Source organism: Ixodes scapularis, unplaced genomic scaffold (genome assembly GCF_016920785.2).
Source record: "Ixodes scapularis isolate PalLabHiFi unplaced genomic scaffold, ASM1692078v2 PGA_scaffold11__112_contigs__length_91849675, whole genome shotgun sequence".
NCBI lineage: Eukaryota > Metazoa > Arthropoda > Arachnida > Ixodida > Ixodidae > Ixodes > Ixodes scapularis.
Window position 1 is genome coordinate 11,508,641 of NW_024609837.1, and position 10,672 is coordinate 11,519,312.

Below are 10,672 nucleotides of genomic sequence, written 5' to 3' on the forward strand. Positions count from 1 at the left end.
GAGCGGGCAGTTTTCGAGAGATTAGCGAAGTCCAATTAAAAAGGCTTAGAGATCGCCTCTCAGGCGCGCCAACAACAAAACACAAGCAAGAAAAATGCCAATGACGAAACATGCGCCCCCCTACGGGAAAAGAAAAAAATAGAACTAAAACGAGCCGCGCCGAGGCGAACAAGCGACTGGGAGGAGTGGAAAACCTTTCCCTCTGTAGAATCTCCTCTGTCGCCGTCGGGCGGCAGCCATGTTTGTTCGTTTTTTCTGACGTTCGAAGCCGAAATAATGAAGCGGGTGATTTGGGCCGCTTAACTATCAGCAACCAGTTAAACTCTACTAGTTTGCACGTCCGTGCGACGCGAAGTGTGCTCCGTGACAGGAGGTGCCACATCAATTCCGAGCGTCGCAAGGGTTTCCCCAACTGACCGAACGAATCGGCCGGACAAGTACGCTCCGTGGTGTCTTGTGAGTTCGGCCGTGGGTCTGCCTTCGCAAGCGTGCGCGAAAAAAAAGAAAAGGCTTCTCCGACGCGGTTTTATTTTGTGTGTGCTTGTATTCCAAGTGTCGCCGACACGTCTGGACGTGCGTTCAGTTGCGTCGGGGCTCGGAAAAACGTGCCCGAGCGCGGATCATCGAATCCGGGCCTTTCGGATAAACGGAGCCAGCCGCTAGGCCTAAGCGACTTGACCCTTCAGTTCTGAATGCCGGTAGCCGCCGAGGATCGCCGAGACAGTCGAGGTAAGCGAACGCGCGGCCTTCGCCGCTGCGGGGTTCACGGACGAAGACTGTAAACAAAGTTTACGTCGGTCATTTTGGAGGAACGCTGATATTTGGTTTTGATCCGAACTGCTATCGCTTGGTGAGGTCTGGGTCCAGTCAGCTTTGCTAGTTTAAAAACGTATAAAAATGAAAAACAAAAACACGCAGAAGTGTATCACGTCGGAGACATGTGGGCTTTGCGAAGTTATGTTGAGAAAACTTTATTGATTCGGTAAAATTAGTCTGGGATGAAAACTTCAGAACCGAGATGAAGTAAAAGGGTGGCTGATCTGGTTTTTGGGAGTTAATTGAAGTCGCCATAATTTCCCTTCGTACTTTCTTTTTTTATTTTTATTTATTTTTCTTTTGAGGATGCTTTGCAGGATTTAGAAAGTGTTGGGCGGTAAAGACCAGCGATCGTGTAATGCAACACTCGTGTTTGGATTAATAATATGGCGTCGCCAGCGGTGTCGAAACGGAGTTATTTCCGCCGAAGCGCCGGGTAATGTAATGCGGTGTCGTTACTGCGGGGGGGAGGGAAGCGAACCCGCTGATTGGCATGCTGGCCACGTTTCATTTAAAAACCGACGCCGCTCCGACCTCCGGCGCGCCTCTACAACGCGTTGGGGAATTCGTCGTTCGCGCCCAGACTTGAGGCTGGCTCGAAAGATTGCGTCCTTCGTGAAAAATGAAATCGGAACGCGGTAGCTCAGCGTAAAAACTTGCACCCCTGTGGTCTTGACCCCACTTCGCGTTGCGGGGGAGTTGGGGGACGGGTGGGGTAGGTGTCGCCATCTATCGGGACGCGCGGCAGCTATCAAAACGATGCCATCGCCGATAGGGAGAGATAGGCATGTCGGGTGTATATATAGACGCGAGAGGGGGAGGGCACGAACCAATGAACCCGTCGCGGGAGAGGAGGCACGCGATGGAGGGGAAAGGAAAACAAAATGGCGGACGCCGCTAGCCTTTGTTCGCGTTGAATGCTCGGCTGCTCGTGCGACCAGCTGCTAGACGCCGGCTGATGGTTACCGGCGTGTTTTTTTACGTGAACTCAATTCGTCTCTGAGGCTTCTGAAATTCGGCCGTGTGCTGCCTGTATTCGAGTGCACTGGCGGGTTTTTATCTGGTTGATTAGGATGCGCGCTATCGCTGTCTGCAGCGATAACGAGGCTGCGCTGATTAGGGTCGGCGCTTGTCTTGGTTCTCTTCGGTTTCTTCGCTCGTTCCTTCGGCGAGGAGCGCGTCGCAGAGTTCGATTTTTGGGAAGGCAGCGGAGAGGAAAGGGAGCGCTCTCCGTGGCGCGGAGGGGGAGGGAGGAGGCGACTGGCGAACAACAATACAAAGTAAAAACAAGGAAAACAAAACTGGCGTCGACGGCGGCGGCGTTGTCCGTCGCCATTCGCCGCGAGGCACGGCTGGATGGTAAGGTAGGGAAAGAACGAAAAACAAAACAAAAAGGAGCCAGAAAGAAAGAAAGAAAGGGCGGCAGACGAAAACCCGAGACGGTAATTAACGAAAAGTTCGCCATTTTGAAAACGACACTACAGCAGGCTACTAAATAGTGACGCCAGCGTTTTGCGTTAATAATGCCAAATTATTTTTTTTTAATTTTTCGGTTTATTTTTGTTTTTTTACTTTATTACGTGGAAGTGTATCGTCGTCTTTCTCTTCACTTGTGATGTCTTCGACGCGCAGAGACAGAAAACAAAATGTGACAGTCTTTGCTACTGCTGCTTGGGACAAAAATACACACCACGTAAGTGCAATCAGCGTGCCTTGGAGACCTTTTTCCTTTTTTTTTTTTTTTTTTTTTTTTTGTTATGGAACCAAAAGTGAATGAGTGCTTGATCATCTCGGATCCCGTACTCGCTTCGAACTCAGTCCATCGGCGATTTCTTCTTGGAGAGGGGATAGTTCATGGGTTAGGTCGCCGAGTTAATCGTTAACCCGTGTAATGGCTTGTCGCTAATTGCTGCGACTCGTCGCGATGTGGCCAAAAAGCATAGGAAAGTGTCATAATCTAAACCTGGCCTGCATACTTTCGCGTCTTGCAGGAAAGTGTATCGTTTCCATGATCCATGTGTGTTTGACTTAAAAACGCTCCAGAGATCGCGGTTATTGTAGATTCAATTCGTCTAGATATCGGCGTTTTTTTTTTTTTTTTTTTTTTTCTTCGTTTAGTTTGACGTTTTGTCAGTTCAGAGACCACACCACGAAGCTAAGAACTCGACATCCCTGAAAACAAACCAAAAAAACACGGTGCTCGAACATGAAATCAGTGAACTAAGAAAAAATTTCTTTAGCTCACGGAACCGCGAGTGCAACTAAAGCAGTTGGTCTGTGAAACTTTCCGTTGTGCAGAATCAATTCCCCCCTCCCCCAAATTTTGGGTTGTGAGTGCTTTGCCCGAGTTACTTTTAAGGAACGCTGGCAAGGCTTCACAAACACCGCTGCACTAAAATTTACCGGAAATATAAAAAAAAAAAAAAAAAATCGAAAAACAGAAAAAGCGAAGCGACCAGTTGTTTCTCTCCGCGACGTTTGAGTCGATTCATCGCTTGCATTGTCCTTCTCTCCCTCTCTCGCTGTGTGCCATTTAAAACTCGGGTGTTTCCCGTTCGTTCCTTGAATTCATCTTAGACGCACGAAGGAAGGGATATTTCCTTTAAGCTGTCTCCCTTTGTATCTACTCTTGTAGCATTACAATTCCGGTAGCTGGCGGATCCTTGGCTTGGGAATCAGGTTTATTTATGAGCGTGTTTGTGTTGTAAGGTTGGATGGAGCATCTCTGTGTACTAGACCAACCGCACCTCAACCCTCCTGGGTCGAAATAAAGGTTATCACTATACCACTCGCCTTGTCTGAGCTGACCGACCTTGGCTTGACGACTCGGTGTTGCTGATCATTCGTGGCTGCAAAATGCCAGCACTGCAGTCTGTTTTAGTTTGTGCTCCGTTTTTGAACCATGGCATCTGCCTTGACTTTGTTAAATGCCATCTTTGCCGTGATGTAAGTGATTATCGTTCAACCTTTGCTTTTCGATCAGACTTCGTCGTGTTTTCGTTTTGTCCTTTGTAGTGGCTCTTTGTACGCACTGCGACACTGGTAGCACGAACAAGCCATCGGCAGTTTTTTTTCTTCTTCTTACTGTTGAAGGATGGTCATCAAAACCATTGATATGGTGGAAAGTGTTCAGTTATGTTACTAACCTAATAATTTTGATGTCTGCCAGTGCCCTTTCTAAGTGAAATGTGAAAAGCGCCGAAGTAGTGTACAGGCATCGTTTGGTAGTACAGTGCAATAACAATAATGAAAAAAAAAAAAAACGAAAATTCAATCGTCATAACCGATTCCTCTTGTATCTAGACTAAAAACTGAATCTTTCTAGTCTAGAAACGAATCATTATAAGCAGTATTTCATTATATGTGGCATCCTTATAAGTGAATTGTGCTGTAGTCGAAAGCCTTAGTGTAGGATCTGTTTAAAGTTATGGCCTCTTCCTGGCAGAGCTTGAAATAAGGCACAGTGGCAGGAGCGAAAGACCACTGGCCCAGAGCCGTGTATTGGGAGAGTTTGGCCAATAGGCGGAGCAAAGGCTGCCGCCGGCGCCGAATATTCCCCCCACGCTAAGAGCGCAAACTAAATTTGTGACATCGCGTCAACCAATCAGGTGACCGCGACGTCACAAAATTTCAAACAACATTTAAAACGTGAAATAGAAGCGTTCAATCTCGGCCTCTCTACTCCATCTCACAAATGTCGGCAGTGAAGACAAAGGTACAGGCGCGTGAGCCTAGTTCAGCAAAACGCTTTTGTTTGTACGAGAACTCGTGCATAGGAGGCACTTTCCAAAGCCACGCGCTCGTGCCCATGCCTTTGTCTGCACTGCTGATATTTGTTCGCTCTGGCCGGCTTGCTAGAACAGCGTCCCGAGACTGGCTGAAAGAAAACAGTTGAAAAGGTGGGGCGCGCGAGCGTCTTGAGACGCGGAGTCTCGCTCGGCTCGTGCACTGGCTTTGGCAGTGCTTTCTTTCCCCGTCTCAGCTGAGACGCTGTTTCTAGCAAGTCGACCCTGGTTTGGAGCGCACGTTCGTTTATTCAACACTTGAATATTGGCGTTACTTATACCTCACATGCACAAAGTTTTCAGTCACCGAGAGTTAAACCTTATCACTCTAGCGACGCTAAAACGGCTTAAATTAGTCGTGTCACAAATCTAGAGCTGATGACCACCGCTAGGGGCTGTTTCGAGGCCTGTGGTTGGCCCCGAGATGCTCGCCTATTCAAACCAATGTATGGCCAAACTCTCTCAATAAACGGCTCTGCACTGGCCTAATGAGCTCCTTACTCTATATAATGTTCACATTGAAGCAACTTTATCTGAGCATAGGAGTGCATGTTTAGATCTTTTGGCTGCTCTTCTGCATTGCAGGTTTTCCAAAACCTTAAAAAGCTGATGAAAAAATTTTAACTTTTGGTTTTGTTTTTACATGGCTTGTATTCCACTTATGAAAGCTTTAAACCTGTCTGCAGATGCATAGACATGTTTAAACCTAAACTATTAAACCTGTCTGAACATCTCTTGCTCTGACATCACACCATCTGCCATTGTGGTGGTCTTGCTGCTGGGTGCGTACCTTCTGTGGCCTTTATTTCGAACCACAGAATTCATTCTTTACGGCCAGGAGCGAGTAGAATCAACTACCAGCATGGTGATATGATGTCATGCACAAGCCATGTGTAAGGCAATGCTGGTTACAGGTCATAAATAGGGCTTTGTGTTTTTGGTAAATACCTATGAACCCCGAAAATTACTCCCCAAGAGGGTTTTTATCAAAGCCGAAAAACCCCAAATTGCACCTGTCCTTGACTATGAAAAGCCAAAGCTGTGCGGGACGAGGATGTGTGTTCACAGTTTCATTTTTGTGTTAACCCTAAATAGAACCACTACGAAACTGTCCGTGAGGCTGTTTCATGCTTCGGAACCACATCCCCTATCTCATTTTCATTTCTTTACGGCACAAATACATTCTCTAAGTGTTCAGACCATAGCCAATGTTCTATAGGGGTTGGAAAATTCCATTCCTGTGTCTTATTTTCTGGAGCACAAGTCCCAATAAACGCCGCTCGGGGAAATTCACACCAAAGAACCTTGAGTCTGCAAGGAAAAATAAACCCCCCAAAAACCCCGAAATCACGGAACCCTAGTCACAAACAAACAAAAGCAGACAAGGTGTCAGTGGGATACCTCATATATTTCGACATAGTGCAAGTTACAAAGAAAAGAAGCCAGTTTTTTCTACACGTCATTGTTCCTCAAAATGAGAAAGGGTATCTTCAGCACAACCAGATGTTTTTGTTTCTTGGCATAACAGATGGTGTTAAATTCCTCAGAAAAATGCGTAAAGTCTGTGATGCGATGCACGGCTAACAGACGGCACAAGAGGTCTTGCTGCAATCTTTGTGCATTTAAGTACGCAGTTGCTTACTATCAAACTTTCCTTTTTCCACCCTCGCATAATACACAATCCAAGGGTGGTTGCTTGTGTTTGCCATCTATCAAGTTCTTGCTCATTACTTAGGGGGCTCTCAACTTGTCCGATTTGTTTAGTTATTTTTTGACGGGACATCCTTTTCTGCTTGCAGAGAGCAGTAAATACATGCCATGTAAAGAAATCCAAACCACCACTGAGTCGTCTTGTGGCGCCGTTGTGCACATATGTTGGTCGTTCATATTTTCCAATTTTGATAGATTCCAGTCGCCTCTTTAGCATACATAAAGCATTGAAAGGGGCTCGTGTAGGAATTTAGATGCCACTTCTGTTAGTTAGTCTGCTTAAAACTGACAAGCTTGGGCTTACCGCCCTTACAGTAAAATCGTTTTGGTCCTCTGCCTTTGCGACATAACCAGTGATCCATAATACTCTCAATTAACAATTTCTTGAAGTTAAGTTTTGTGAGTGTGTCAGGGGAGTTTGGGCCTTAGGTGATTGCGTACTGCGGTCTGAAACGTTCTGGGCATATTTCCGAGGGTAAAAGCGCTAGAAACAATGGACAAGCAAAAGAAACAAACACAGAGCACTACTTGCAACTGAAATTTATTCTCGGAAACCATCCATATATATACACGTAGCCCAAATACCCTTCTTCTGGACATCAATCACGTTCATTGACCCAAGGTGCAGTTTGTTTGCTCTTCAACCATAAATTTGGAGCATTATCCACTACCGGTTGGGTTACACTAAGATCCCATTTATATTGTCATTATTTTGGACGTACGAGAAGCTATCGAATTTCGGCATAGAGACGGTGTCTGCGGTGCTTCAGTGAAGACGGTTCAGTCAAAGGTGGAGAGTGTGGTTTAAACGTCTTTTGGCATCTCTCGTGTTCTTGGGCTATACTTGTTTGTCACCTTAAGGAAAAAAAAAGCAGGTTTTGCGTATTGTTTGTACGCCACGCAAAGTAGTTCTTACAAGATTTTGTTGTCAGAGGAAGAAGCAATGCTTTTGGCCTTTGGAACATGAACATCTTGATGAGATAACATATATCTAATCTAAACTGTGCCTACATATACATATCTTCATTCTCCACATAAAAAAGGAAACTGGTAATGCTCCATGATGAAACACTTTTTTTTACCATGGTTCTTGAGGGGAAAACAAGTGTAGATGGTTCAAGCACCAGACACAATGTAAGCATGGTTACACACCCCTCTTGAAGGTATGTTTCCTATCCAACAGCGACGATGTTGAGAAACAAGCTGGATTTGGTTTTCTTTAATTTATCAGCTACTTGCGTCCTAATCAATCGCGCAAAGAGGCAGGCTTGTTTGGGTGACTTTTACTCTTGACTCTACAGTGGAACAAGGCTATTCGTCTATCATTTTTGCGGTGAATCACACTCGAAACATATATTACTGTTTGGTGTCCCTTATAAGATGCATCACTAACGCAGGGACAAAGCAAGACCTTTGCGTGTCTGTCTCTTGAAACCCTTGTGGCTGCCCGAGTGACTAGCGACACCATTTGTTGCCTCTACCTCGAACGCTTGCACCTCTTGTGGCGACTTTGATCCCGTGGCATGCGCTGTGGTTTTGCTTATTTTTACCAAGTACTCTCCATCCTCTATCGACCTTGAAGTGCTCGAAGAAATGCAGCTCTCGGCAGTTTTATTGGGAGGTAGCACCACTTAGGGGGGCACTTCGATTAACTATTGTTTTGAGACTGATATCTCCTCATCCTCTCACTCATCAGTGTGCTAGGGAATCGCTTCTGTCATTTGAAACTGATAAATTCTGGAACTATGCCACGGCAGTCACTAGCATTAAAATACTGGCAGGGTCTGGACTCTCAGTAGTGCATAGTTAGTTTATATGATGCTTAAAAACAGTCTGTTTTTGCTTGCGCACCCCCCCCCCCCCCCCCCCTCCTCGTAAATCGTGCTTTCGATCGGCTATCTGAGCCTCGCTTCCAAGCTCCAGCCTTATCGGGCAATTTTTTCTTGCTGCTTGCAAATCTCGGAAAGCGTGGTCAACTCGAGCGTGGTGTAGTTATCCGCCTCTATGGAAAAAGAAAGAATGTGTGTGCCACGGGGAGATAAAGAAGGGACGTATCTCCACTTCGAATTTAAAGTCCAATCGCTCTCTCGAAACGCGGTATGACTCAGTATGGCAGAGCTTGCAATCCAGGCTCTTGTTTGGCTTTGGGGTTGGGAGGGCACGATTTGTGTCTTTGGAATCTAAGTCGGTGCAAGTTGCTTTTGGGCAGCCATCAGCGTTCTTGGTTTTTTGTGTCAGCGCCTTTTTCTTGCGGCACTTTGTTGTTGTTTTTTTTTTTTTGTTGTGTTCCTATTTTTGACTGAATACCTTCTTGTTTGGGCGCCTAGGTTCTGCTGTAACCTTGTATTGCAGATTTAAATATTTGAACTGATACAGGCTTTGCAAAGTTTGCAAAAACGGAAAGGCACGAGTTTTAACATTTTGTTTATCACAACATATGAAATTTAGTTACCCCTTGAGCATATTTTTTGTGTACTCGTACACGCCCTTATTGCATTCAGAGTCTTTAGGTAGATGTACAGACCTTTTTTTGATTACTCCTCCCCAGCCACCTGGTAGACATATCCGGTATTGGCGGCAGAAAATGAATAAAACATTTCAACCTGCAAACAGTAAAAAAAAAATAGAGGTGAGGTAAAACGAGAATGGGTGGTGTCTTCTATTGGCGTGGCAACGGCAAAACAATGTTTTTGCCCATACTGGAAGCATAGAGTTAAAATGTTGGCTAGAGCTTCAAATGCCACTAGTCTGCTGCGGCGAATTGAAGCAAACAGTACCCAGTTGAAGATTTACTTCCGGTAATCTGTTTTGATGGGGAAAAGTGAGTGCATTTTCTCCTTGGACTCAATTATAAGAGCAAATATCCCGAATAATTCGTACATACTGGGTAGCTTGGAGCATTTCTCAGTCAGGCAGACTAAATAATTAGTCAGTTACAGCGTTTTTCTTTCCGATTTATTTGATTACAAGAGGTGCCAAAAGCGGCTTCGTACATGTATTTATGTGCACTGACACTTAGCGCGAACATGACGTCAGCGCTTTTTGGCATGGGGGATATACATGCCAAACGAACGAAGGACATACCACCAGCTGGCCTGCAAACTTAGTCTTTTCGTGCCTGTATTGTGTGCCCTGACACTGAAAGTACCACTCAAGGCAGCTTGCTTGTGTTTGTAGCTTCAGCTTCGCTTGCTGTTGTAGACCTTTTCATCCTCCGTCGCATGGCACCGCCATTTTGCAATCACATGACGCGGCCGCCATAAGGTAGCTTCAAATCGTCGCTCCTCTCTCCCCTCCGGACCTTGGTGAAGGCGTATTTGTGTTTTTGGTCATGTTTTACCGCACTTCTTTGCTTTGCTTTGTGAGGCGTCGTCAGATACTTAACTTTACTACCCAACTGCATGCCATCATCATGTGCACAACTTCTGCACTTGATGTTATAACACGTTTTGACTATTTGCACCGTCAGCGTTCCGGATATGTGTGAGGAAAGGAATCGGCATTAGCACTGGCGCACGTTGAGTATGTGGATGGCTCTAAAACGCACCAAGGTTGAGAGGCCAATTATTTATGACAGTGGCTAACTGATAGTGGTGCAAGAAGAAGCGCAAAGTATATTTACCGTAGAATACCGCGCATCCGCCCATTCCACATTAAGCGCCCGTGCCCAAATTCGTAAGATCTGAAAAAATATGCACAGTACATTGATACGTAAAATTGAGGACCGGACAAGCGCCCATCCATTTTTTCACGATTATCTCCAAATTTTCAGTGGGTGCTTGCCCGGTACTTTACAGTATGATCAGGCATTTATGATCTCTGTTTTCTGAAAGCATCGTGCTCTGCCTTCATAACAAATCCAAAACTTTGATTATATGGAGGACTCATTTTTGCGGTATAAACATTTGCGTGATTTATTTATTTAGGAATTTAAAGATGCTATACATTGTGTTCGGTCTCACGTCTGCAGTCATTAAATTTTCTTAACATATCCAATTCAGTTAATTTATTTAGACACAAAGGGTTGGGCTCCCCTCGTGAAAAACGTCGGAGAGCTTGTGAGTGCCTGACGAAAGCGTCTGAGTTACGCAATATGTGACGTCGAAAATAAGCTGTCTGCATGAAAATCACTCGAGTACAGCGTTGTCGATGCCAGATTTACTCTCGACGCTGATAGTTGAAAAAAATTTCCTATTCATCCTTGGATGGACCATCGAAACATCTCTCGAGTACTTAATTTCTTTAAAGAAATTGAAGGAGACAATATTCCTTGTTTTTTTTTGCATTCCATGCGTTATTACAGGGGGGTTTTCCGGTCGGCAATTTTCACAAAACATTGGTGTCCTTGCAAACCGAACAGT